The 25,664-nt window shown below is 41.1% G+C and overlaps 1 protein-coding gene across 13 annotated transcripts in view; it reads right to left on the reverse strand.

The window, feature by feature from the left end:
* Positions 1-25,664, reverse strand: part of SOX5 (SRY-box transcription factor 5) — a 608,636-nt gene that overhangs the window by 449,020 nt on the left and 133,952 nt on the right. For 11 of the 13 annotated variants that reach the window (XM_071418001.1, XM_071417994.1, XM_071417991.1 and 8 more), the window contains one exon: positions 11,153-11,239. The exons of the other annotated variants lie outside the window; for them this stretch is intronic. The gene's annotated coding sequence lies outside the window, so the exon portion shown is untranslated. The remainder of the gene's footprint in view (positions 1-11,152; positions 11,240-25,664) is intronic. 13 annotated transcript variants of the gene reach the window in all.

Here is a 25,664-nt window from a genome sequence, read left to right on the forward strand (position 1 = left end):
CCACCATCCCAAATAAAAAGACAGCAGATACATGAAAGCCAGTGGCTTCACAGTCTAGCAAAGAACTCCACAGGCTAGGTAAACCTGTTTAATTTTATCACTCAATGATATTGATACTGGATACACAATTTAGCATTTCAGACACTTGTAACTTGGGAGCCGAGATTTCCATTGAGACAGTGAGAATATTTTTAATAAAAGCAAAACAACCTTTTTTTCTTTTTTTTCTCAGCTTAGGGACAGCTGAGCCATTTTGGCTGAAAAATTATTTTAATTTTTTTTTAATGTCTGAGGCAAACACCCAAAATGGAAAATATCAGCCAAAGCTGAAATTGTTTGGCAAAGATAGGAACAGCTGAACTGAGAGTTTTAGGATGGAAAGCATCAAGCAATCTTCAGCACAGACATAACTTCCCATACCTGCTCCTGCCTACTTCCCCACGTCCCTGTGATAGTCAGGGGAGGTGGTGTCAGCTCCAGAGGTACATAAATGCTGTGGAGAACATAGATGGTGTGGAGAGCACACCTGCTGAGGAGCAGTGCCATGGAGCCAGACCCACCTGGGACTTGTGAGTCCTGCTTTGAGCCACCTGCCCTTCAGTGCTGCTGGAAAGGGGCTGAACAGACCCCAGAGAGCTGAGCGCAGCAAAGCCCTCAGCACAAACCATCCAGCAACAGCAACCAAACACAAACCCTGCACCACCATTCAGCCCCCTGAGTCCCATCTCCATTTGCAACTCATATACACCTATTACAGGTTTTGTGTAAAAAATATGCTCCATTTATACCTTGAGCAACCATGGCTTACAGCCACTGAGGAAAAAAAATTGCTTCCCTAGAAGCACAAGGAAGGACAAAGCTAGAAATGCTAACAAGTAAATAGTTTATCTTTTTTTTTCTATCTCTTTTTAACTCAGTGGCATGAATGCTCAAGACCCTTATAAATACCAAGTAGATTTCACAAGCTGGCATGCCTGAGTTTTTAACAGGAACATTTTGAGGTGCAAGCCAAATACTCTGTGTTAAGGTAAAAGGAAATAAAAAGTTGACCATAACCTGAGGCCCTGGCTCCTGCCAAGTGCCTGCTGTTATGAAAGCAAGGTGCTCCACACAATCTAATCATAGCACTAAACCTTGTTACAAGCCCTTTTACAGCTCCAATATCTGGGTTACATGGAAACACGCTGGAGAGGCTCCTTGTACTATGAAATAAATGTCATTCTGACTGGCATCCTCTCTTCCAGCCAGTAATTTCCCTCTGCTGATAAATCGATACAGCAAAAACAAATGAGAGTGCACAATGGGCACATAGAGGATTACATTTTTATTCATTTCAGAGCCCCTGCAGCAGAGTTTCCTTAAACACAATAGCAGAAAATGATGCACTCGAGCTGGGGGGCAAGGGGGGAGGAAAGCATACCTTAGAGAGCAAGAAAGGGAGAGTAAAAAAGGGAGGAAGAAAAATAACCTCAGAATTTAGAATACAAGTCTATATTGGTAAGCCTCAAGTTTGGGGTACATGAGTGTTCAACAAGTATTTAGTTTGACTTATTTCTAAGTTCTTGTTCTCTGTTAAAGCAACAATATTTTGCCTTTCCTCCCCTTTTCCTGCCTTTTAAAAATTGAATTTTAATTATTCCATGCTTGGCTCCAAGGAACTCTTCTTACCCCTTCCATCAGAACTGCTGCACTAACACACACAGGACAGCCACATACATCCAGTGCTGCCCACACCTGCAGTAACTCATCCCAAAATGCTCCTGGCAGGAGGCACACATTTGGTATGGTGGAACTGTAGGAAAATGGACCAAACCAGAGACACTTTGGCATTTCAGCTCAAGGAACTGATCCACCATCCAGGAGAGATATTTTCAGTGATCTGCAGCAGATTCTGACCCAGCCTGATCACCCCCAATTATGTTCATTTTGGCCCCAAGAGTTGAGGTTTCAGGTTTTCATAGTTATGAAGCAGAATTGAAAAGAGAAAAGAAAAGAAAAGAAACTTCTTTTCTCCTTAGGGCATTCAGCCAAAAAAAGAGGATGCAGCCGTGGATTTAGTGAGGTGCAAACCCAAAGGCCGGAGCCCAGGGTGATGAGTACAGCACAGATGTAAAGAGAAATTCCAGGGCACAACAGGCACCAACAGTTCTGGTCAAACCCCCAATTTTGGGATTCCCCCACTGCTATTGAGGCCAGAGCCCACCAGCCCCAAACATTGGACACCACTGCACATCTCCATAAGACCTGGAACCAGGTCAGGCCAGGAGAAGCTCAGGGAAAGACATCCCACATTTTTACAGCCTAAGCCTGACCTGAACATGCCACAGACAGGGAGTCCAGGGAGGACAGGGTCGTACAGCCCCAAGAGAGACTCCTGAAAATGCAAGCAGGGCTCCCATTTCAGCACTGTAGGGCCACTAGAGCTGGACCAAAGTGACAAAGCCTTGTGAATTTACTGCCACGTGCCTGCTGGTTTGTGGCCACTTCCAGCAGTGTCACAGCCCCAGTCTGAACGAACAACCTCAAGGTGAGAGGCTGCTGAATTCATTACTAGTTGCCAATGCCTCATTAAATTTGCATTTATTTGGTTTACCCTGTTAGTGGTTCCTACAATGACCAACTAGAAATTACTAGAAAAATGTGCTTTTTTCCCCCCCTTCCTTTTCTCCCCCCTTTTCTATTTTTTTTTTTTTAAGCCAAAAGGCCGTAACACAACAGCAACATAATGAAAAGTGAAATCCTTTTACAACCCTGGGAAGGCCAAGATGTGTGCCCAATAAATGTAAGCAGACATGATATTCTTTATAATCACAGCAAGATGAAGATGTGAACTGAATAAATGCTTTAAAAACATCATAGATTTTATTAGATGCAAAAGATTGAAGCGTTAGGCACCTTTTAGCTCAACTTTCATTTAATTTACTGCTTGCTGTACTGTAGTCTAAAGGGAGTGAAAAAATCCTCTCTCTAATTTTTTTTTCCTTTTCATGAGCTGACCAAGGAGATGAAATCTGGGTACTTTAATTACCATTCAGAGCCAAAGGCCTGGCCTTTGATATGGAAATCCCACTTCAACTCCAGCTTGCTGCTGCCTTTCCCTGTCCCCTTCTCCTTCCAATCTCACAACATGAATTTTAAGTAGTCTTGTCAACACCTGACCGTGAAAGCTAACAGAAGCCTGTGCTGCTAAGTTGGTGCTGTTGATAATTTTTGTAATTTTTTTTCTTTTTTTTTTTTTTAATTCCACTTTCCTTAGGAGGCAGAGAGTGGGGTTGGGAAGAGTGGGGTCAGGAATTGGACAAATCCGTGGAACTGATCTTCTCCTTCCTTGTCCACACGTGTCCTGGCCCAGCTCATGCAGCAGCTCACATGAAAGGGTGAAAGAAAGGAGAAGCAGGAGGGGCAGGGGGGAACGGATGAAAGCTGTCATGTACAGTTACCCTGTTATTGTCATCTGCCTGCTGCATGACTCCCAGCTTTGCTATAATTATTAATTGCACTTGTCAACTGTCATTAATTCCTCTTTAGCATCCCTGTCTTGGAGTAATTAGACAGAACAGCCTCACTGCACTCATTGTTTTGAGAGGCCCCTGAAAGAGCCCAACGGGGCTGTGGAGACACAGCCATCATTAATACAATGGAGCACCTCAGCATTAACCCTTTCCAAGGGGTGGAAATCACAAGCTGATGGCTCTCCCATCCTGGGAGCCCCAGTTGCTGAATGCCCCCTTCCCCTTTTCCTTAGGAGGGTTCCCATCCAAGGGCTCAGGAGCACCTGGAGGCTCCAGGTGTGTCACATCCCACTGGAGGGGATGCAAGGAGGCCAAATTTTCTGAGGGGCTCAGCACCCCCAGCTCCACCATGATCTTCTGCTGGACTCTTGGAGAAAGACACAAAACACCAGACTTTATAAAAAGTTGTGGTCTTGAGTTCCCAGGAGGAGGTGAGAGATGAGAATTTGACCCCAAGTTCTCAGACAGCATTTATATTATATTATATTATATTATATATGATATTATATATATTATATTATGTATTGCATTATATTATATTATATTATAAAACTATACTAAAAGAGAAAGGAGACATCAGAAGTCTAAAACAAGAATGAATAATAAAAACCCGCGACTGACCAGAGTCCTGACACAGCTGGACCATGATTGGTCATTAAATTAAAACAATTCACATGCTGGGTAAGCAATTCTCCAAATCTCATTCCAAAGCAGCAAAGCAGGGAGAAGCGGAAGCTTTCCAGCTTCCCAGGAGAAGAAATCCTGGCGAAGGGATTTTTCAGAAAATACCATGGTGAAAAAGTCACCTTTACCTGTTTCAACAGAGTTTAGGGAGGCTGACCAAAAATCAGCTGTGGGATGTCAGTGCCCTTTGATGCTCCTTTCCCCCCTCACCTGAGGAAAGGGACCCAGAGCATTTGCTCTGGCTGCCACTGCTGAGATGTCCAAGCCCAGCTGTGCAGTCTCTGCCCTCCAATCATCCTTCCATGTCCACAGTGCACTCCCAACATCCTGAATTCCCCAAGGCAGCGATCCCTGTGCTGTTGCACAGGTGTAAGAGATGTCCCCAGCCTTCCTCACACCTGCCCTTGATTTGGTGGCCACAGGAACCTGGCAGGGTGGGGGCTCTGCTCTCTCCCAGGCTGCAAGGGATGAAAACTCAGGGATGTGGGGAAGGGACAGGAGGAAGGCTCAATTAGGAAGCTGCTGAGCAAATAACAAAGCAAACAAATGGGCTGATACTGTATTTGTATCACCAGTCTTGGGAACAAACCTGCACTTCCCATTGGTCATGCCAAGCTGCTTCTGGGCAGGAAATAAAAGGGAAGGGAGGGAAAAAAGTGTTCCTTTATTTAACTTGAATTTACTCTATATAAATGGTCATTGAAAAACCCCAAACACACAAGGAGGAACTAGAACAACCTGTTGCTGCAACTCCCTGCAGCTCATCTCTGAGTTTTCTGCTTAGGCTTACCAAACTTTTCTCTGCAGCTAATCCATTCTCTCTCCTCATCTTTTTAATTGTAATGCTGGAATTCAAGTTTTAATATAAAAAAGAGAAGCCAGCAAGGCAGTAGCCAGCCTTGATTTCATTCTCACTTGGGAACACTCCAAGGAGCTCCTGAGCCACTGGCCAGACCTGGCTGGGGCTAGGAAGGACCAACTATCCAGCCTCTCCTCCAGTCCCACAGCTGGGAGCAGAGGGAGCTCAGATCTTTTTTTCCCTTCCAAAAATTCCAGGAGAGCCTCCTATTCACCCTAGGCAAGCAATTTTGCCAAACCTGGTCACACCAAAAAAAGATCTTCAGCAGCAGCATGCCTCGAATGATATATTTTTAAGTAAGACTGCATATTCCTGGTTCAAAATCAGAACCCAGACTGCTGAAAATGAAAAGAAACTTTCTTCAGCCTGTTAACTTAAGGGCAACAAGAGACCTTTGTGAAAAGGGTTTTTTTTCCCATTAAATTTTGCCTATCTTTTCAATGCTTACCCAACTGAGATCAAAGCCACAAATTAATGAAGCAAATATACTCTAAACCAGTGTTTCAAAGTCATAAAATGTTAAAGAACCTTATTCAGAGCTTCAGCTTCTTTGGATCTGGCTTAGTAGCTTGTGACTTACTGAAATAACAGAGAGCTTTGTATAAAGCCATGTGGAATGTATTTATAGCACATATAGAACCAGAAAAATATTTCATAAGCATATGCATCAGATTTTGGCACTGTGCACCCTGCATCAGAAATAAGAATTTGGCCACAGACCTAATCAGAAAACACTTATTCACTTTTCTCTATTGTGGCTGCAGTCAACCACTGTAAAAATTAGAGCAATTTTTTCAAAACAGGGCCCAGTTCAGCTGCATGCTAAGTACCATCACTGATTATATTCCTTCTGCATTTTTCAAAGATGGATTTCAGTGTCCCACAAAACTGGCTCTGCCTTGTATAACAACAAGATTCGACAGCCAGATCTCATTGTTACCTTATTAGTGAGAAACTCTGCTAAATCACCTTCAAATTGCTCACAAGGCTGCATTTCTCTAAAGGTCAACATGAACACAGCACACACATATTATTACAGATTTCTGAATGGCCAGTGGTACTGATTCCTCAAGCAAATAAAGCGATTCTATTTCCCTTTGCTAACAGCAGCTGTTTGTTTCACCTTCTCACAGGAGTGTGCTCTTGGGGCAGCTGTGAATGAACCAGTCCCAGCTGCTGGCAGGGAAGGCACCCAGGATGGAGCTGGCTGAGCCCACTGATGATTCCAGGTTTTCAGAGGGATCTGCTGAGACATTTCTGTGATGCAGCCAGGAGCTCTGGCTAACTCAAGGGAACAATAGGTGCCTAAGAGCCATTTCAGTGTGAATTCATGTGCTCTCTGTGGTGAACTTCTGTCACCAGTGCATTTTGAGGCACGACTGGGAAGTTGGGACAATTAGAAAGTACAACTCGGCACACAGCTCTTTATCAAACAGATTCAGCTGCAAACCCATGCACTCCTCTAATGCATAATGACCCCTGTACCTGGGGTATTCCCAAATCATCCCAGCCCATGTCTTCTCCTCCCTTCCCTTTCCAGGCCACACTGGCTGAAAAAGCAATCACCAAGAGCACAGAGCATCCAACACGCACGCAACCCTAAAAGCACAACATCACCACAGATAATAAATTCTGTTCCACGGCCTCTCCCATGAAGAGTGTTCAAGTGATGATTAGCCAACAAGCCAAGTGCTCAGCTGCAATCTCAGCCCATTCTGAACAGCTTTTGCTCAAGGCACACTAGGGCAGAGGATTAAAAAGCCCCTCCCAAATGGATTAAAAATTCCTTTAAATGACCATCTCCCAGGTCATTATGGCAATAAATATATATCTATATACACACATATATATTACATTTATAAAGAAAGGGAAAAAAAGCCCTCAGACAATCCCTCTCTAGAGGATTACTTCAACACTTTTGACTTCAGAGAGATTGAAACTGATTCTCCTAAGCAAGCAGCTTTAACCCAAATCAGAACTCACCTCTTCACCAATCAGAAAGAAGCTTTTTCAGAAACTTATACTTCCTAATAGTTATATGGGCCTTAATCCTCTTGGAAACAGTTTTAAGTCATTATTCCAGGAGTTATTAGGTTGGAAAACAGCTTCTAGGCAAATGATGCTATTCACAAACCTTTTACACCAGAAATAATGGTTGGATTATTTCTGCCTCAAAAGTAGTCTTGAGGTCTGATTTCTGATTTTCTTTATATCTGATGCTCCTGAGGACAAAAAAAAAAAAGAAAAAAAAGAAAGGAAACACAGCCCCTTGCACATTCCAATAATAATGGAAATTTTGACTATGTAGAAATAATTTTATAAGGATTATAATGGCAGCAATGAGAGCAAGTTTGAATTTTAAGCAGAAGTAAAAAATTATATTATAAAAAAATTAAAAAATCTGGCTTCCAGTGCAGTACCTCACACCCCAGATAGTTTCCTTCTTGTCTTAAAAAAAAAATGTATCATATGGATTTTCAATAAGAAGAGAATTCAGCCCCAAAGGTGTTTTGCTTCCAAAAGGCTCTCCTGAGCAGTTGCCTACTTCTCTATTTTATAAAGTCAAATGTACCAACACCAAAAAGCACCAAAAAACCACCAAATAACCAGCACCCACCAAACACACAATAACAAGTCCAAACCATATTAATTCATTCATGCTGTACTTCAAACTTGGCTTTCTTCAAGCAGATCAAATACTGACATTTCCATGGTGATTTTTGCCTGAGTAAGAACTTCAGGATTTACCCCATCACTTTTCCATGTAGCTGTATATGCATGTGAAGTACCCATAATCTTCCTTTTCTCAGAGAAAATAATTGAACTATTAACTTCAACCCCTACCTGGTTAAAACCAGTTAATAGTAATTTTTCACCCATTACTTTTACCCCAAAGATGAATTTCTATTCTTTGCTGAAAAGGGGGTCATAATGGAAGGTAAAACTCCAACAGCACAAAAAGAGCAGCAGCATCTCTGACTAAATTCTTCACTGAAGAAATGATATCACTTGGCCAAAGGATTATGTAGCATCACTTTCTGAAGTGTATTAAAAATGTATTAATTTGCCTATATAACTTCGTCATCATTGCTCAGGAGAAATCCCTAAACCTACAGCAAAGGCCTTCTGAGGTAAACTAAAGCTAAGGAGACTAAGGTAATTAAAAGAAAAGAAAAAGAATTGTTGCATTTGTTCTCCTTAGTTATATTAAGAATAAAACCCAAAACTAATGTAATAATGTATCCCAGCAGTTCAAATCTTCTAATTTATGTAGAATGGATTATTACTTAGACAATCTGACCCTGGGCAAAACTTCCTCAGTTGAGAAGATTTACAATCTAATTATGCAGGAAGTTCTGCTGAGACAGTTTGGGTGCAATGGCCTTCTATTGCATTAGCTTAGCTAAAATTGCTGCTCCTTGGGCTTGGGCTTCCAAGTGCTCAGATGAAAACAGAAAATCCTCCCTTCGTGTCCTTCCTTTCCCTTTAGCCTTTCTCAGCATTTCTGTGTGCACAGGCACTTGCTCTCCACTGCACACAGCAGAGAGGGGCTGGGGCTGTAAAATCCCACTCCAAGTTGCCTTTCAGGCTTTTGCTTTGGCCCCTGTTCAATGAAATGACTTCAAAAAGGACCATCAAAGTGCTCCTCATAATTTTTACAATGATAGTTGCTGGGTTGTTTCTCCCCTCCCCTATCGCAAATGCCCCTGAAAAAAGCCTGGAGCTGAAGTCTGTTCCTTTACACTTGTTTCTTCATCCTGCACACATAAAACTAGTTTATTTTTGTAGGGTGGCTCTGAGATGTTTTGCTGCTGTCTCAGACACCTGAATATTTTTAGCAATCTATATCATTAGATTAAAAAAAAAAAAAAAAAGTTCCTCGACACATACAGAAATAGCAAGAGCTTTGTAAGCCTGCAGAGGAAATGATAGGAAATTTGGGGCTAACAGAATTGGAACTATCTTTTCTCCAGTAGCTGTTTTACAGTGTATCAATACAGCTGAATATACAGACATGTCCTCCATTAACACAGACAGAGAAATCAGGGCCTTTCTTCCTTTATAGGAAGTGTTTTGATTTCAAAAGGTCAGTGGATCATATCACAGCCTCTGACCTTGATGATTACCACGTGCAGTAATGCACATTTTTATCTACAGGTGGCAGACCTTTTAAAATCAGCTTCAAATTCATTCGACATTTTTGTTGATATCACCGCCCACATTCAAAAGAAAGAATCTGCAGCATAAAGTTCTAATTAATGCTCTTCAATTTAGAGGACAGATTTGTCAACAAAGTGGCTCAATTCTCAAAGGCTAGTGACCTCTCTCAGAATGAGGCCTTAAGAAAAGAAAAATAATTTAAAAAAATTACTTGCTCAGTACATAGCAAGCTTTTATTATTTAAAAATCATTCAGCAACTCAGCAAAAGATTTTTTTTTTTCTGTATAATAGAAGTTTCACTTCCCTGATTATTAAGCACTGCCTGGCAAATTAGTGATTTCTTCTTTGATAAGCGTATTTAGAAGAGGAAAAGATGAGAATGTCACAACTGACTTCTGGCATTTAGGAAGATATAAGTGAATGGTACAACTTCTCCAGATCTGAATCAATCATGTTAAAATACCATGACTTAGGCTGTCATCTCAGATGTGTGTCTAAGGCCTCACCACCAAGCAGAAAAACATCGATTTACACCATAATATTATCAATCATTCACATAATACTGCATTCAAATTTAATTAGAATTTTTTTTTCTTCTGAAAAACAACAGTAGCATAGCCCTCTGCATGTGGACAAAATCCTACTGAAATCAAGCAGGCTGTCTCCGGGTTTTAGCTCAGTCAGCCCAAAGTCTCAGCTGCACAGCTCTTGCACGGCTTCTCCTCATTTCCACCCAGGAAAAGTGGCTGTGTCACCTGTCACCAGGGCTGCATTTCTAACCCTGATGTTTTAGCAACTGCCACTCATGATACAGAAACAAGAGAGCAACCTGGTCAAAGACAGGTGACACCCCCTACTTCAGGATTGTTGCCTCTTCAACCCCTAAACTCAAGAGCCAAACAGGATGAGGTGAGTTTGCAGTTACATTTTGGATGAAGGTCCCTCCAGGTACACAACACCCCAAAATCCAATGTGTCAAATACAAGCCAGAAATGTGTGTCCAACATGCCCTCGTGACACAGGGCAAGCACATTTTATAAGTTTAGCAAAGAAGCAAAATTGAAAAGAATCTTCAGTTAGAAGGAGGTAATGAAATAATTCCCCCTCTTGGTGCAACCCCTCTGAAGCCCCCCTGCTTGCTGGTTATGTCTTATTACATGAGAAAGGTCTTGGGGAGGTGTCTTGTCCTTGATTGCCACAAGAAGTAAAATTAGAACAGGCCCTCAAAAATGTGACTATTAGGAAAAGTGCTGAAGCTAGGAAACTCTATAACTGTATAGCAACAGTCTACAGAGCTAGGAATATATGTGAAAAATATATATAAAAGCAAACATCATTTTGGCATCAGGATCAACAAGACACAAGAACTGGTGGGATCATCTGCAACTGAGTCTCCTGCCAGGCCAACAGCATTTAACCAGATTCCTCCCCATCCAGTCTCCCTAATGACAAGAAACACCATATTTGTATAAATTTAGTATTTGGGATGTAGATATTTACACAGCAACACTACTAAAATATTGCACATATATCCACAAAAACAAAAAACCCAACAAAAACAAACAAAACCAACAAAAACAAACAAAACCAACAAAACAAAACAACAATCCAACCCCAAAACTCCTCCATAGTTATCTTATTGAATGTTTTTAATAGATTGAAACACAACTGCAAAGTTGAATGAGTAACAGAAAGTACAGACAAATTACAAGATTAACACTGAGCATACACACTCTGGAGAATGCTTATTTACTGGCTGGCATTGCTCCCCCTCCTCCCCAGTCCAAGAGTGGGTGAGAAAACTGAGGACACTAATGCCTTTTGTGGTAACCTAGTAACCTTCTCCTTTTCCTCCCCAAGCTCTTTCTTCACACCACACTCTTCCTTACTGCCAGAATAATTGCACTGTGTCTTTACAAGGCTTTGTTTTCCTACCCAGGGCAGAGGAGCTGGGGTTATTTTCAGTCTTGAGAAGCTTGTAAACAGGATCAAACAGGAACCCGGTCATCAGCAAGAGGAAGGCTAGAAAAATAAAAGCAAATGCATATCAACAATTTTATTTTAAAAAGAAAATACATCCAAAACATGAAACAAAAGCCTGGGCTCTGCTAGACATACCCCTCCCCACTCCTTTTTATTTAGCTCATGAACTCTTTTTTGCAGAACAGAGGCTGGTGTAAATTAATGTGTGACCCAACATATATCACGTGGGAAAGCTGCCATAGAAATATGGAATGGCAAAAAGAAAAAAAAAGTAGACATTATTAGAACTAAAGAAGCACCTCTTATCATGATAAATCAATACCAAGATTGAACTAGGAGACAGCTGTGACTCCATATTCCTGTTTCTCTGGAGTGTTTGAGCAGATCAAGTACAGAATGTCTGACATGCCTGCACAGCTAGCAGTGCCAACACAGTGCTGGGAGCAAGGGGTCCTCTGCATCTGCTCCTGCTCTCAGCTGCCACTCTGAGAGTAGCTGGGTCACTCACACACTTACTCCAGGGCTTACACACTGCCCTGAGGTTCCTGAGTTGCACCTGACCTTCCTGCAGGGGTGACAGAGCGGCATCTCCCCAAGAACAACCCAGGGCTTCAGGGACTGCCCAAAGCCCACTGCACCTGCACAGCTCAGCACCTCTCTGAGCTACTCACACCTCTCTGGGCACCTCCTGCAGTTGTGGTTGCAGTTTGGGGTTTGGGTCACCCCAAATCTCCAGCAGGGAGGGGGGAAATGCAGCAGAAAGTGGCACAAGGTGTGCACAGGTAGGATGCATAAGAGGAACAAGCATGAGCAAGTCTGAGTTTGTGTTGTGATACCCTGTGCTCACACAGGCCAAAGTTCATCTCAGATGGGGAGTGCTTGTCCTTCTAGCCAGGTTTGGCATCCCTAAGTTTCGTTACAGTGTATTATTATCAAGCCAGTCTAACCTAAACAATTTGTAGCATGAAATATACATATGAATACCAACGGGAATTTCTTTTATTTTTCAACTACAAAACACACACACAACCAAACTCTGAAATCAACATCCTTGATATAGAAATCCAGGAAGTTTTTCCTACTGGTTTAACTTGACAGAATTGCTTTTCCAGCCTAGAGCTCAGAGAGCTCCAGGAAAAGCAGCAGCAGCATGTAAGACCCACCAAGATCAGGCTGGTGCATGAAGGTTGAAAAGCCAACCATCCCTGGCTCCCTGCTGAGCTCTGCATGCAGGCAAACCTCAATTTGGTGAAGACAAACCTCAATTTCCTATATTATTTTTGAGCAATCAGATGAACAAACAGAAATGCGTCCTCTCTATATTTTGTATAGAAATTTCCTAAATCATCAATTTCTGCTCTTAGAACAATAACTACCTCTAAAATCTGTGTGGAAAAAAGAGGGGGGGAAGTCATTCCTCAATGAAGATAAGTTATCAAAATTTCTTCCTACCAAGATAAGTCAAGTTTTGTGGGATCTATTAGACTACCTGTTCACCAGCATCACAGAGAACTGAAATACACCAATTTTTTCACTCTTATTACTTGCTTATCAAAATAACCATTCATTAACTAAACAGCATCATATAAAAACAGTTCTTTATCTTCCTTCCCTGACCCACACATTATCAATACAGCAAACATGGACCACGAGCTGAGAAAAGCACAAGCCCCACTCAATTCACCCCTAATTAGGATGAAACCCCAGGACAAAACAGGTCACAGGACAATCAGAACAAGTAACACTTCTTTACAGAATATTCCCCATTATGTTTTTAGCCTTTCCCAGCAACCTGGAACTGAGTGCTACCCCTGACCTCCTCATGTCATCAGAATACAAGGAAAAAGGAATACTCATTTTGCTCATTCTCTTGTTTGCCACCACCAACTTTGAGCAGTGATACTTGCTTGTCCTTGTCCTGGCTCCTCCCTTAACAAACTCTTTACAAAACTTATGATTTTCCATGACCATCAATATTTCTAGGTTTTTGAAGGGGCTTTTCCTTCTAAATTCTCTGCACTTAGAAGTTATCTTCCACAATCTGAGCAGGCACAGGTACAAAAATAAAAAAAACCAAACCCAGTAACATTAACAATCACCACCACCTGAATTTGAATCTCAGTTGTATTTGGGTTCATTTACAACTAACTAACAAAAAAAAATAGAGATAAAAAAAGGAAAAAAAGAGAAAATAAAACTCAAAAAGCAATAAAACCTACTGACTTTGCTCTTACAGCCCAGCCACAGGAACAGGTTGGTGACCCCCAGTTTATTCCCATACAGACTTAAGCATTTTCTTCCTGGTAATTTTATCTACATACAACTTTCTAGCTGGTGTCAAGCAGCTTCAAAAGGGTTGTTTTATGACTGAAGAAAAGACAAAGCAAAACTCAAAACTGTAGGCTAACAACTGCCTACAAGCTTTGAAGGGAATGAGATGATTTTTTTTTCAGAAGCAGAGCTGGAAATATCTGTATGGAAAAAGACCCTTTGAAAAAAAAATCAGATTTACTTGGACTAAGCAAACTTTAGTTAATTAGTTGAAGTAAAAATAAAAATGTGTTTTTAAAGATAAAAGCCCACCTGATTCAACTGTTTATTAACAATGCAATGAAGCAATCACCAAACATTAACAGAGACTGCTGAAATTATGGTTCTTGGCTACAGTCTTGAGTGGAGAGACAGAACCAGTAAAAAAAGGGCCTGCTGCCATGTGAAATAACCTAGATCCTGCTCTGCAATTAAACTCACTTTCATATTTACTGCAGTTTCCATAGGATGGGCCTAAGAAAAATTCTGCTTTTAAACTATTTCTTTGATTCTCTCTCTATTTCCATAACTAGTTCTACAATATTTTTGTTTCTACAGCAACATGGTTGAGAATCATTATTTGGGAGGACTGGGAGTGCCCCATTCCAGAAGCAGGCAACAGCTCCATGTACAGGAATCACACTAACCCTTTCCAAAAAATCCTAATAGGAGAAAATCTTAGGTATAAAAATCCTGAACTGCAGCACACACCCTTACAAAGACTTTTACAACATTAGACAAAGTGATATGCAATATAGTATATAATATCTCCTAGAGTCAGTTTGATGTTTTGTATTATATTTGTGTTATATTTATATTGTAAATATAAATTAATTATACCTAATTTGTATTATGTTTGTATTATATTTATATTTAAATAAAGTATTTTTATTTAAATGTTGTCCAAATTTTAATAGGGGTAAAATCACAGCAACAGCCCTTGAGTAGACCAAAGTGCTGCCTCTGACCACAGAGGCAGCACTTGGGTCTACTCCCCAATTCCATCTCCACACAGCCCTGCCTGAAAAAGCTTCCACTGTCTGCAAGTTCCATTGTTCCTGGCCTGTTTTTTACTGAGGCCACCAGGAAGATGACACAGAGTGACAAACACTGTGGTGACTTTTCTCTGATGATGACATTAGCTTGGGTTATGTTTTTAGGAAGCAAAGAGAGCAAAGCCCCAAAATTACTCTAGCAATTACTCTGCTGGATATTTCTTAGGGACAAAAATAAAATTTAAAAATCAAACCCTCAGCCCAGGACACGTTTTGCACAGAAAATGCAACATTTTCCAGCAACTGTGACTCACAGCTCACCACATTTCACCTGGTGGTTAAAACTCCACTCAGCTGTGCATTACAGAGAATGAGAAAAACAGGGAAACATGAGGGTTTGTGCATCCACTTTCATTTTCACAACAACTCCTCGAGGCTTACAGCTGTTAGTTTTTAACTCTTCAACTCTTAAATTTGCCTATTAAAGCTTGAGATGAATTAGTCAAGTGTTATAGAGAAAACTCTGTTGCTGCAACTCCTGCAGGTGAGATCTTCAGTATCTAGCAAATTCTTCTTCACTCTTAAAAAATAGAATGCATAAAAGAAAAAAGCATAAATGCTTTTGAAAACCTGCTGTCTTCAGAGAATCTCCCAATTTCAAACACTGATTTCTCATTTCACAAGCCAAAAATCCAATCCATATTCTGGCCCTTCAGAACACTGGTTTTGACATGCCCTAGGAAGAAGCACAGGCTGGCTCTGGATGCTTTTCCCAGTGAAAACTATTCTAAACAGAGTGGGCTTGAGAGTTGTTTTATGGTTGGGTTTTTTGGTAGTTGGTTTGTTATTTTTTTCATTGTTATCTGTTATTTATTTATATTTTTGGTTTTGTTTTGTTATTTTTGGTTGCTTGTTTTGCTATTTTATTTATGTTTCAAATAATTTTTGTTCTAGAAAAATACCAGGTGGCTTGTGCAAGACTGCCTCCTCAGTACCTACCTGTTCCTGTAAGAGCAAAGTCAGTAGGTTTTATTGCTTTTGGGGGGTTTTTCCCTCTTTTTTCTTTTTTTTTCTCTCTAGTTTGTTTTTTTTTTTTTTAATCTATTTGCCATGCAGAGTCATCTATCCCCTATTAGATAAAGTATAATAGACTGTACCAAAAGGGTCACTGGCCTTCCATTTAATGATATTGCCAGCACCAATCTCCATTTTCCCGACAGTGTCCCTCAACACAGAATAAATGGCTGATCTCTTCACAATAACAGCTGATTTCTCTTTATTAAGCTAAAAAGGTCACCATTTTCTACGGCTGGGCCGCCCTGCACTATTGATAATTTTATGCATAAACAAATGGCAAATTTGTGCCACATAAATATGCATTAGCAATTACTTTTTCCTCGGGCAACGCTCGCCGCATGCAAATGTGTCCCTCACAGGGCCTGGTGGCTTTTGTTTTAGCTCTTGAACAGCCAAACAAAAGAGCACAATAAACAGTTTAAAAATTGCCAATCAATAGGAAATGCAAATGCAAAGGTAAATGGCAGGAAACTTGCCCAAACAAATAAAACTAAATTATATATTAAAAAAAAAGCCAAACAAAAATCATGCAAAGAAATACAGAAATAAATGGAAAGGACTCTCTCTTTTCTCCTCACTCTTTATCTACAACTCTGTTTTATTTCTTTTTGATAGTGGCATGGCTAAGGTACTCTTTGCACTGCAACAGTGGAAACCTAAAATGTCCACATGGGCTGGGTATGTTTAAGGCTGGACCCACACTGGCAGGCAAAGGAGGCAAAAGAAGGATGTCTGCAAAAATTCACAGTGGATCCATGACTTAGCTTCTCCTGGCTGCAAATTTCCATTAAAGATCTTTAAAGAAATGCTACATTTGAAGGAATCACTGAAAAAAGCTTCAACATCTTCTGCAAATAGTGATTTGGGATTTTATTACTGGGGAAGTGCCCAGAAAATACCAAGCTATCTGTAACTACATACAGACATCTGTAGTGACTGCCTAATAAATGTTGTCACTTGAGAAAGTTGAACTACATATAATTTCCCTTACCCCAGGGACAGAAAGCTTGATTTTCCCTTGTCTGATCCTTGGAGTACTCAATTCCGACAGCAAGTCAGAGTTGTGTGCAAGAGGCAGGAGAGAGGGAAAACATCAGAGCCAGACACTAAATTGGTATGACCACAGAAAAGCAAAGCTGACAATTTTAGGAGAACTGATGATTCCTTTGAATTTTCCCCTTCTGCAGAGGAGCTCCAGAGGACAGAGTGTGACACATGCAGTGATCATTATTGTTTGCAGGCAGGCAAGGAACCCAGCTCAGGATGCAGGAACACACATTGTGCACAAACTTATGCTGAGGCCACCTCCATGACCCCAGACAGCAGAGCTGCTTTCTTTCCACACAACTTCTAAGGCAGAAACTTTATTTTCACAACTGGGATGGGGAAATGGAAAGGCATGAGTGGTAGCCAGCAGTGTGAGCTGCACCTCAATCTACAAATCTTTATGGAGAAGCCAAAATTAAGATATGTAGGCTTGCCTTCTGGTCTTAAAAAAAAAAGGCACCAAGAAAATCCGCAAAAAAAAAAAAAAACCAAAAAAACAAAAAAACAAAAAAACCCCCAAAAAACCAAAAAAACCAAAAAACCAACCAACCAAAAAATGAAGCTAAAAAACCCACCAAACACCAAAAACCACCAAAACAAAAACAAACCCCCAAAACAACAACAACAACAAAAACCCCAAACCCCAAATGCCCCAACAAATCAAACCTAAAATATGATTTAGTTCAACAGAAAGAAATTGAAGAGACTAATAATGTGCTTTAAGCGTTTCCCATATAGGGCACATCATATAGGTAACCCACATACACAAATTTGTCTGATGTTGCTGTCCAAGGGTTTTATTTTTAGCAAATGGGAATGTTCCTGTCAATGTAAGCACTCAGCAGCAATCCTACGTTTTTCCCACCCAATCAGCTGTCATGGAATGACAATTTCACAGAATTCATTTCCATGAATTATACTAAAAATTAACGAGCTGATAAATATATTTTTTTTGCCACTTAATTCAGTTCATTTCTTGCCTTTCACTTCTCCTGATTTTGGCTTGGATGATTTTGTAACACCACTTTACAACAGGACTTTTGATCCTGATAGAACCTGATAGAAGTGGTCAAGGCTACAGTGGCAGCGGTAATATTTTTAAATTATTCTCTTTCTAAGAGCACTCTTACACATGGTCCAGTACAGGAGAAGCTGCACCAGGCACAGGACAAGATATGCCCTCCCAAAGAGAAATTCCTCATTTTAGGCTTTTAGCCAAGAGCACTCCCACACCAGTAACACATTTCAGCCACAAATCCATAACTTGCAGCTTCTCTAAATGGTGATAAGATGATCAATTCAACATAGTGCATATGTGAGATGTATAGAAATGCCCTCTTGGCATCAAACTTCCTTGGCTCTGCTTTTTCCCTCATCATGCACCAAGGAAGAAAAAAAAATATATTGATTATAGCAGCCTGTGCTTTGGGTAAGTCAAGGTTCACCCAAAAACTGCATCCCCATCAAAGGGAGCATCCTCAGTTAAAACACTCTGCCCTCTCCAGCTGGCCTTGGAGCTGCTCCTTAGACATGCCAATGCTGTCCAGGGGCACCCACCTGCCAGCAGGCTCACTACAAATCCCAAAGACTTCAGAAATAACATCTTGAAGAAATTTGCATACCACTTTGTTAAGCTGAATGTGATTGAAAGACCCATGGTTATACACAAAGTTCTCCTTAGGTCATCAAGAGAGTGAAAAAAGGCATAAGCAGGTATGCTAAAGCAAGATCAAATAAATTGTTTAAATGTCACTGCAAAGGTAGTTCTCACGAATGTCTCTGTGGCCAGACTACTGCCATTAACACAGTTAGAAAGTCTGTAATAGGAAGGAAATTATTACTACATAAAATATTCCTACAAAGAGAGACTGCTGCAGAATTGAAATGAAAAGATGTAGCTCAATCTGTTAATGCCCATCCCACATGTGTGAATGTGATGAACAGTGGAGAATGAAATGCCTGTTAAATCTCTGCTAACAAGGGTATTTTAAATAGTATACATGGGTCCTTCTGTATTGCTTCCATGTCTTAACAAAATTTGATAGGGTTATCCATGTAAAACCCCAAAAGTAGCAGTAGCACTATCAAAACAAGACCTCCAAAGAGCATACCAAGAGATGGCCATTTTCTACAACAGTGGGTGGAGTTGTTTTTGTGAGAAGGATGCAGCTCAAGAGAGTGAGAGAGGAATAGAGAAGAAACTATTTTTGTCAATTTCAAGCTCTCTAGCTCTCTCTCCCAACGATTTCAGCTTCTACTCTTGTTGTCTAGCCCCCGTTTTCAACAACAGTTATTGTCACTAGTGGTTAAAAGAAGTTTTTCTTTTTAAAAAAAAAGACAGAAATGAGCACTCACAACTACAATCTTCATAGAAACATGCTTTTAATATCAAAGATGGCCATTAAATATTTTTTTTAACAGATTTCCTAGAAAATTTTAAAGTTAAAGCTTTCTGGTAAGAACTAGTTTCTTTAAGAACTTTTAATACTGTACAGAGCTGTCATTGATAGTGTCCAAATACTTATTGTGTATATTTTTATATGGTTACACACTTGGAAAAAAGATAACTAGGTGACAATGCAGATGCTGACACATCTGCATGCCAGACTTTTAGAATTTAGCCACATACCAATTCTTCCCTTGATGCCACGTTATTAGATCATTACACACATGCACACACACATCTGAGGATACCCAAAAGCAACGAATTTCAAGCATTACAGATAAATCCTACCTCCTCCCCCCTCCCAAACTAAGTATTAGCACTTCAAGATGTGTCCCCCTAATGCAGCTACAGCCCTCCTCTTTGATGCTCCATTCTTCTCCCTTCAATTCATTGCTTTCAGTTGTTTTGAATCGGGAAACATCAGAAACTGTCAGCAAGAATTTAGAGAGAATTAGTATCAGAAAATTAGTGGGTTTTTTAATTAAAGAAAATGTGATGTTTTTGTTCTCCAAATCTCCTCCTTCCTCTTCTCTCTCCACCCCAAGAATAATCAAAACGTGCTTCTGCAATCAATCCATGTCTGAAAAGTGAGCTGGATTTCTTCTCTTTCCTTCATATTGCCTACCAGTAATAGCTCCATGATTAAGACTCAGCTGACAGTTCTCATGCCACTGAAGTTGAAAAAAATCCAGCTCACTCCTCCAGGAGCTGAATTGGTCCTGCAGGGAGGGGAGGGGAGGGGGGAAGGAGCATGGGGAGATAAACACATCTGATCGGGAGGCACCCACAGCCAGGCAACACCCCCTGCCCAGAGCCACCAGAGCACCCATCCCAGGCAACCACAGCCTCCCAGCAGAGAACAGACTTAAGTATTCCACTCAAAATAGTAGGAAAAATTTCTGAAGGTTTCCATATGAACCCGGCAGAATTGACCAAGCGCATCCATCTGTTCGCTTTCATATAAGCAATATGCACGCTGCCAGGATGGGACCTCTTCTGGGGCAGGGCCCTGGGACTTCAATTACATCTGCCACTTCCCTGCTTTACAGCAGCCTCAGCAGCAAAGCAGCAATTGCTTTTTTTTTTTTTTAAAGCCTCAAAATAGCATCCTGAGGAAACACACGAGAAAATGACTATTTCCATGTTTCCTCCCTTTTCTACCTGATGACTTTGCCTCAGTACCTAATATTAATATCAAATGGGATGTTCTGAGCTGAGAAACATGGAAGCATTTCAAGAAAGCTTTTTTAGTGTCTCATTTCCATCTCCTTAGCTCAGAAGGGACTATTTCATAAGCAAATCTGAACACCTTCAAGCAACTCATGATGAGAGTATCCTGAATCAAATTAGTTACCTTGCCTCTATTAAACTGGCAAAGCAGCAAATCCTCATCCCTCCCTGCAGTACATAATCACCACTACAACAGGCAGAGCAGAACCTCCAAATATGGCTGCACCTTACATACCCCAAACCTGAATGACAGAATGCAGATTACTTTTGAAAATTTATATTGCTGATAATGTTGCTTATTTCAGCTAAGAGTTTGTTTCTTTTCCTGATGCAAGCATGAAAATCTGTTTCCTTGAATGCAAAGCAGTCCTTCTTACTTTAGCAACTGTGGGACATGCAACGAATCAGCACAATAAAGGCAAAGGTAAATTTTGGGTAATTCCCTAAACCTCTGGAGTAGTGGTTTTCAAAGAACTGAATTCCAAACAACTGGTGTTGTAAGGCCCCTGTTATGTTCTTTGCTTTTCTCTCTAAATATCCACCATATCACAGGAACCACGCCACCACTGCTCAGACCTTTACCACCACCATTGGGAACACCATCATCTTAGTTGTGGTTGGCCTAAAATATATAGTGAAAATAATATATTTTATAATATTTTATTATATATAGTATATTATAATTACAATATATTTTGCTATATATAATAAAATAATATATCTTATATATATTTGTATATATAATATATGATATATTCTTATATATAATATATCTATAATGTATATAATATATATCATATATATAATATATATATTATATATATATTATATATAATATATATATTACATATATATATAAATAAATGCAGCATCCAATACACAAGAACAGTGAGTATAAAAGTTGAACAAATGAACTGCTTGGCTTCATACATTGCCATTCATGACCTGAGCCACACTTTTTTTTTTTTTTTAAATCACTCTCACTGACACAGCTTAAATCACTCTTGGATGACCTTGAAATGTGCATGGAGGAAAACATCTCTTGCCCTTTGCAACCACGGATGGGGAATGCTGCCTAAGGCTGGGGAACAGGGAGCTCTCACTTTACACACAGGCAGAAAAGAGTTGCTGAAAATCACTGCAACAGGCTGGATGGCCTGCTAGGCTGGGCATGCCACCCTCATTGTGCCAGCCTGCTTCAGGAGCCTCTTCCAGCAGCTCCTCTGAGTCACCAGTGCTCCCAGGTTTTGCACTGGGAAGTGCTGCAGAGGCAGTGAAATAAATGTCACACCCTTCTCTTTGCTGCCAGATTGCAAAGGCAACTTAACTCCATGCAAAGACCTCAAGCACAGCAAAGCACACAGATTAAAGAAATGCAGTGATGGGCTGGCAGCAGCTGAGCAGAAACAAGTATGGGTGAAGATGAGAAAGACAAAAATTAATGTAAAATATGCCAAGACTGCCAGAGGCCACTACCCTCACAACAGGGAGTAACTGCTGGATTTCTGACTGACTCACCCCTCTGCTGCTGCCCACAGCAGGCAGAAACCAGCAGGACTCTCTAAGTATCTGTAAGTAACAGCCTCTGATGACCTAAGTGAGAGGGAAAGGGTGGTAGACCTCTACAACATTTGCAGTTTAATACTGTAAAATTCTCTGCTGAAAAAATATTGAGCCAAAGTGAGCATCGAACAAAATACTGTGCTTTAAGATTTTACAATCATTCCTTATTTAGCTGTTGGAAGCCCAAGCTAGGATTCAGTCTTTGTGCATACATACTGCAATACTCTCTAATTATATGACCAAATTTCCATTTTTCTAGGAGAATATCACCCCAGAAGAGCCAGCTCTGGGAAGGAACATGAGTTGCATATTACAAAGTTGTCTGCTGGACCATCAACTCATTTGTTTTAGGTGCTGGAACACAAGAACTGAAGGCAGAAGGGATTTGCAGTCCAAAAGGAGGACAGTTTTGCAGGAATCCAAAATCCTGCAGGAAGCCCTTTGTCATCCATGTCCCACTTTCTGACCTGCTGTACTTGAACATATACTTTTGCTATATCTTGCACTCAACTGCTTTATTTTAGAGATATGAACAACTACAATAAAGTGAAACCAACATTTTGAGAAGTCAGATCTGCCCCAGCTGCATTTAGAAGCCTATCACAGGAGTTCCCCTCCCTCCACATCAAATGGGGGCAGGAGGAACCTCTGGGGACTTGCACAGGGAATTTAATTCCAAGTGAACTCTGCATTTCCTCTCTGCTGACTGAACAGGCAATGAAGCAAGACTCCTCCTCTTCATTATTATCATGGAAGGCTGACAGAAAAGGGAAAGGGTGGCATTCACATTCTCTGAACAGAGAGAGACAATTCTCTGTCCCAGGATTTTCCTGGGAAAAGCAGTGAGAAGCTCAGAGAAGAAGAGAAAACAATTCTTATCTCCACTTGCTGCTCGGCACATATAGAATGTGTTATGGAGACTGTTTACCAAAAACAGTTTGTTAATTAGATTCTGCTGATGATTATTTAAATTGATTGGCCAATTAGGTCAAAACTGTGTCGTGGCTGTCTCCAGACAGTCATGGGCTTTTCTTTAGTATAGTATAGTATCTCTTTAATATAGTATAGTGTTAGTGTAATACAGAATAGCTTAATAAAGCATTTGTTCAGCCTCCTGAATCATGGAGTCAGAGCACATTACTCCCTACTTTGGGGTCACCCTGCATCAATTGCTAAGGGCATGTATCCACCTGGGACCAACCTCTCCACTGAAAGCCAATCCTTCCACAAGTCTGCCACCTGGCCAGTGTGGAGCCTGGACTGTCACAGGGCTCTGGCCTTCCCAGTGCACAGCAGCATCACTTTGGAAGAAGGGCAGAAAATACCTTTTTTCTTTCCTCAGGGTTCCCCTAAAACAGGTGGCAAGGGCATAGCTCTGGGTAGGAGAGTTCAGACACTTTCACGTAATCCAGAAACTCCCTAAGGCAGATAAATATTCAGAATTAAGCAGGCTTCACTGAACTGGATTGCTGCCAGGATTTAGGATGACTGTGGCTATACAGGTAGAATTTGACTGAACTGTTTCCTTCCCCTTCAAAAACTTCCCTCATCTGTAAAACAGGATGCCACCAAGATAGATGTGGTGAGAATCAATTAACATCCTTACAACATACAGATAACACAGTGATAAGCATCACAGAGGAGGCTATAGGAAGTTATTAATTATCACATCAATTGGTTATACCAATAATATTATGAAATTCCTGTTTTTAAGCTGGGGTTTGAATGTATACAGAATATGCCTGCCACAAGGACACACAAAAAGGATTAAGAAAAATATGGAATATCTTCTCATTCTCTCAGCACTGCCATTTCAGTGGTCTGATATGTGATCATGTAATTAAAGACTGTATCATAATGCATATGCACAAAGGGGCTGAATTAAGGTTGTGCAGGCAAATCTAATTCTGGCATTTCCTATGCTTTGAGAGCCTGACTTCACAATCTTAGTGTTCATTTACCCACCATTTCTGTATGTAATACCATACATTACATACACGTGTCAGGAACACCTTCCCATTGCTGCTCACTCTGATTTTGGGAGAGATCTTTTTATGAGCACACACACATTGCAAAGGCAGGACAATACAGAGCCATGTCCCCTGACCATCTTCCCTCCTGACTCATGGCATTGCTCACTGCCTTTGATTTATTTAACCACAAGAACCAAATCCTTTTTTCACATGTGCTAGCTCAGTTTGGTTTATCCTTGGGGAAAATCACTTTTTCTCCCCTCTTACAATTTCAGTATTTTCTCTACTTCCTGAGCACAACTTTCATCCCAGCCTTACACAACTCACAGAAAGAGCTCCATTAGCACACTGTGCTGTGCTCTCTTGTGACACTGCCTGTTCTGTCTGCCAAGCTCTGGCCAGGCACTGATGCTTGCTTACCCAGGATTTTCCAGCCTGCCACTGTGTGCCCTCCCAGCCCCTGGAGCACTGATTCTAGCTGGGATCCCTGTAACACACAGGTACTTTTGCCAGCTAAGCCCCAAGGAAGATGCTTCACTCCCAGACAGATGTGCCAGCTCAGTCCACAAGCACCATTTATTCCCCAATCACTGTCCATGGTTCCACATCTTTGTTACTTACTGATACCTTAAACACATCTTTCAGAACAAACCCCAAAAGCTCACCTGATCAGCTTTAAACACCACCACACTGCTGCAACACACACACACAAACTGTCTGCAGTGAGAACCAGGCCTTCTCAGATAAGCTTTTCCTCCAGCCCCATGTGAAAATGCACTGCTTGTTCAGGCTTTTGCACGTGTTCTCTGGTATACAAACACTGCAGTGCTACTGTACCTCGTTAGGCAGCTGAGCATGCCCTCACTGAGGGAAAAATCACCCTGGTTTGCACTAATGATAGCCACAGTGAGCTCCAGGACTGAAATAATGGGAATTTCCTCTTGCACAGCTCCATAAAAACAATGTTGAGCACTCACAGACACTAAAATCACCTTGAATCTGAGCTTCCTGAGAGGCAGTTTGCAGTCTCACACAGTTAACAGTCTAGATCCTTTCCTCCTCCTCACACCAGTTTTCTCTCTCAATTTCATAGAATACAACCTACAGTTGTCCTAGAATTTCAGAAAGTGATAATTTTCTGTAGAGGTAGTTTATCTGACATTGGGCCTATAGCACAGGAGGGCACTTGTAGCTTCTAATCATCTCCTCCATCTGTTCACCATAAGCAATGTTGATCTTCAAATTACACAACCTACACAATCCTGAAGGAGTCTCTTGCTTTCCGGGAGGACAATCTGCTCCTTCCCTCCCCGTTCACTGCAGCCTGCAGGAGCCTCTCTGCTGTGCATAGGGAGAGGGAGAGCATCCCAATCCACCCCAAACGACCTCCACAGGCTGAATCAGCCCACCAAAACAGGCAGGAGCTGCAGTTTCCCAGTTTGGGAAAGACATTGAGATGCTTGAGCACATCCAGAGGGGGCAACGAGGCTGGAGAGGGGATGGGAACACAAACCCTGTGAGGAAGCCCTGAGGGAGCTGGGGGTGCTCAGCCTGGAGCAAAGGAGACTCAGGGGTGCCCTCATCACTCTCTGCATAACTCCTGAAAGGTGCCTGTGCTCAGCTGGGGCTGGGCTCTGTCTCCAGGTCTGGGGAAAAGGGGGGTTGGTCTCTTTCTTCAGTCTGGGGATTTGTCTGTGCTGTTTTTACCTCTTGGCTCCACCAACTATGTAGAAAAAAATGTGTCAGTGGATCCTCATAGGTCAAAATTGAATTTGGTTAGCAATAGGCTCGCAGACTAGAAGCAACATAGAATATGCATCTCA

The sequence above is a fragment of the Agelaius tricolor genome, unplaced genomic scaffold (assembly GCF_023055355.1).
Source record: "Agelaius tricolor isolate 1412-34295 unplaced genomic scaffold, bAgeTri1.0.p SCAF_72, whole genome shotgun sequence".
Lineage (NCBI taxonomy): Eukaryota > Metazoa > Chordata > Aves > Passeriformes > Icteridae > Agelaius > Agelaius tricolor.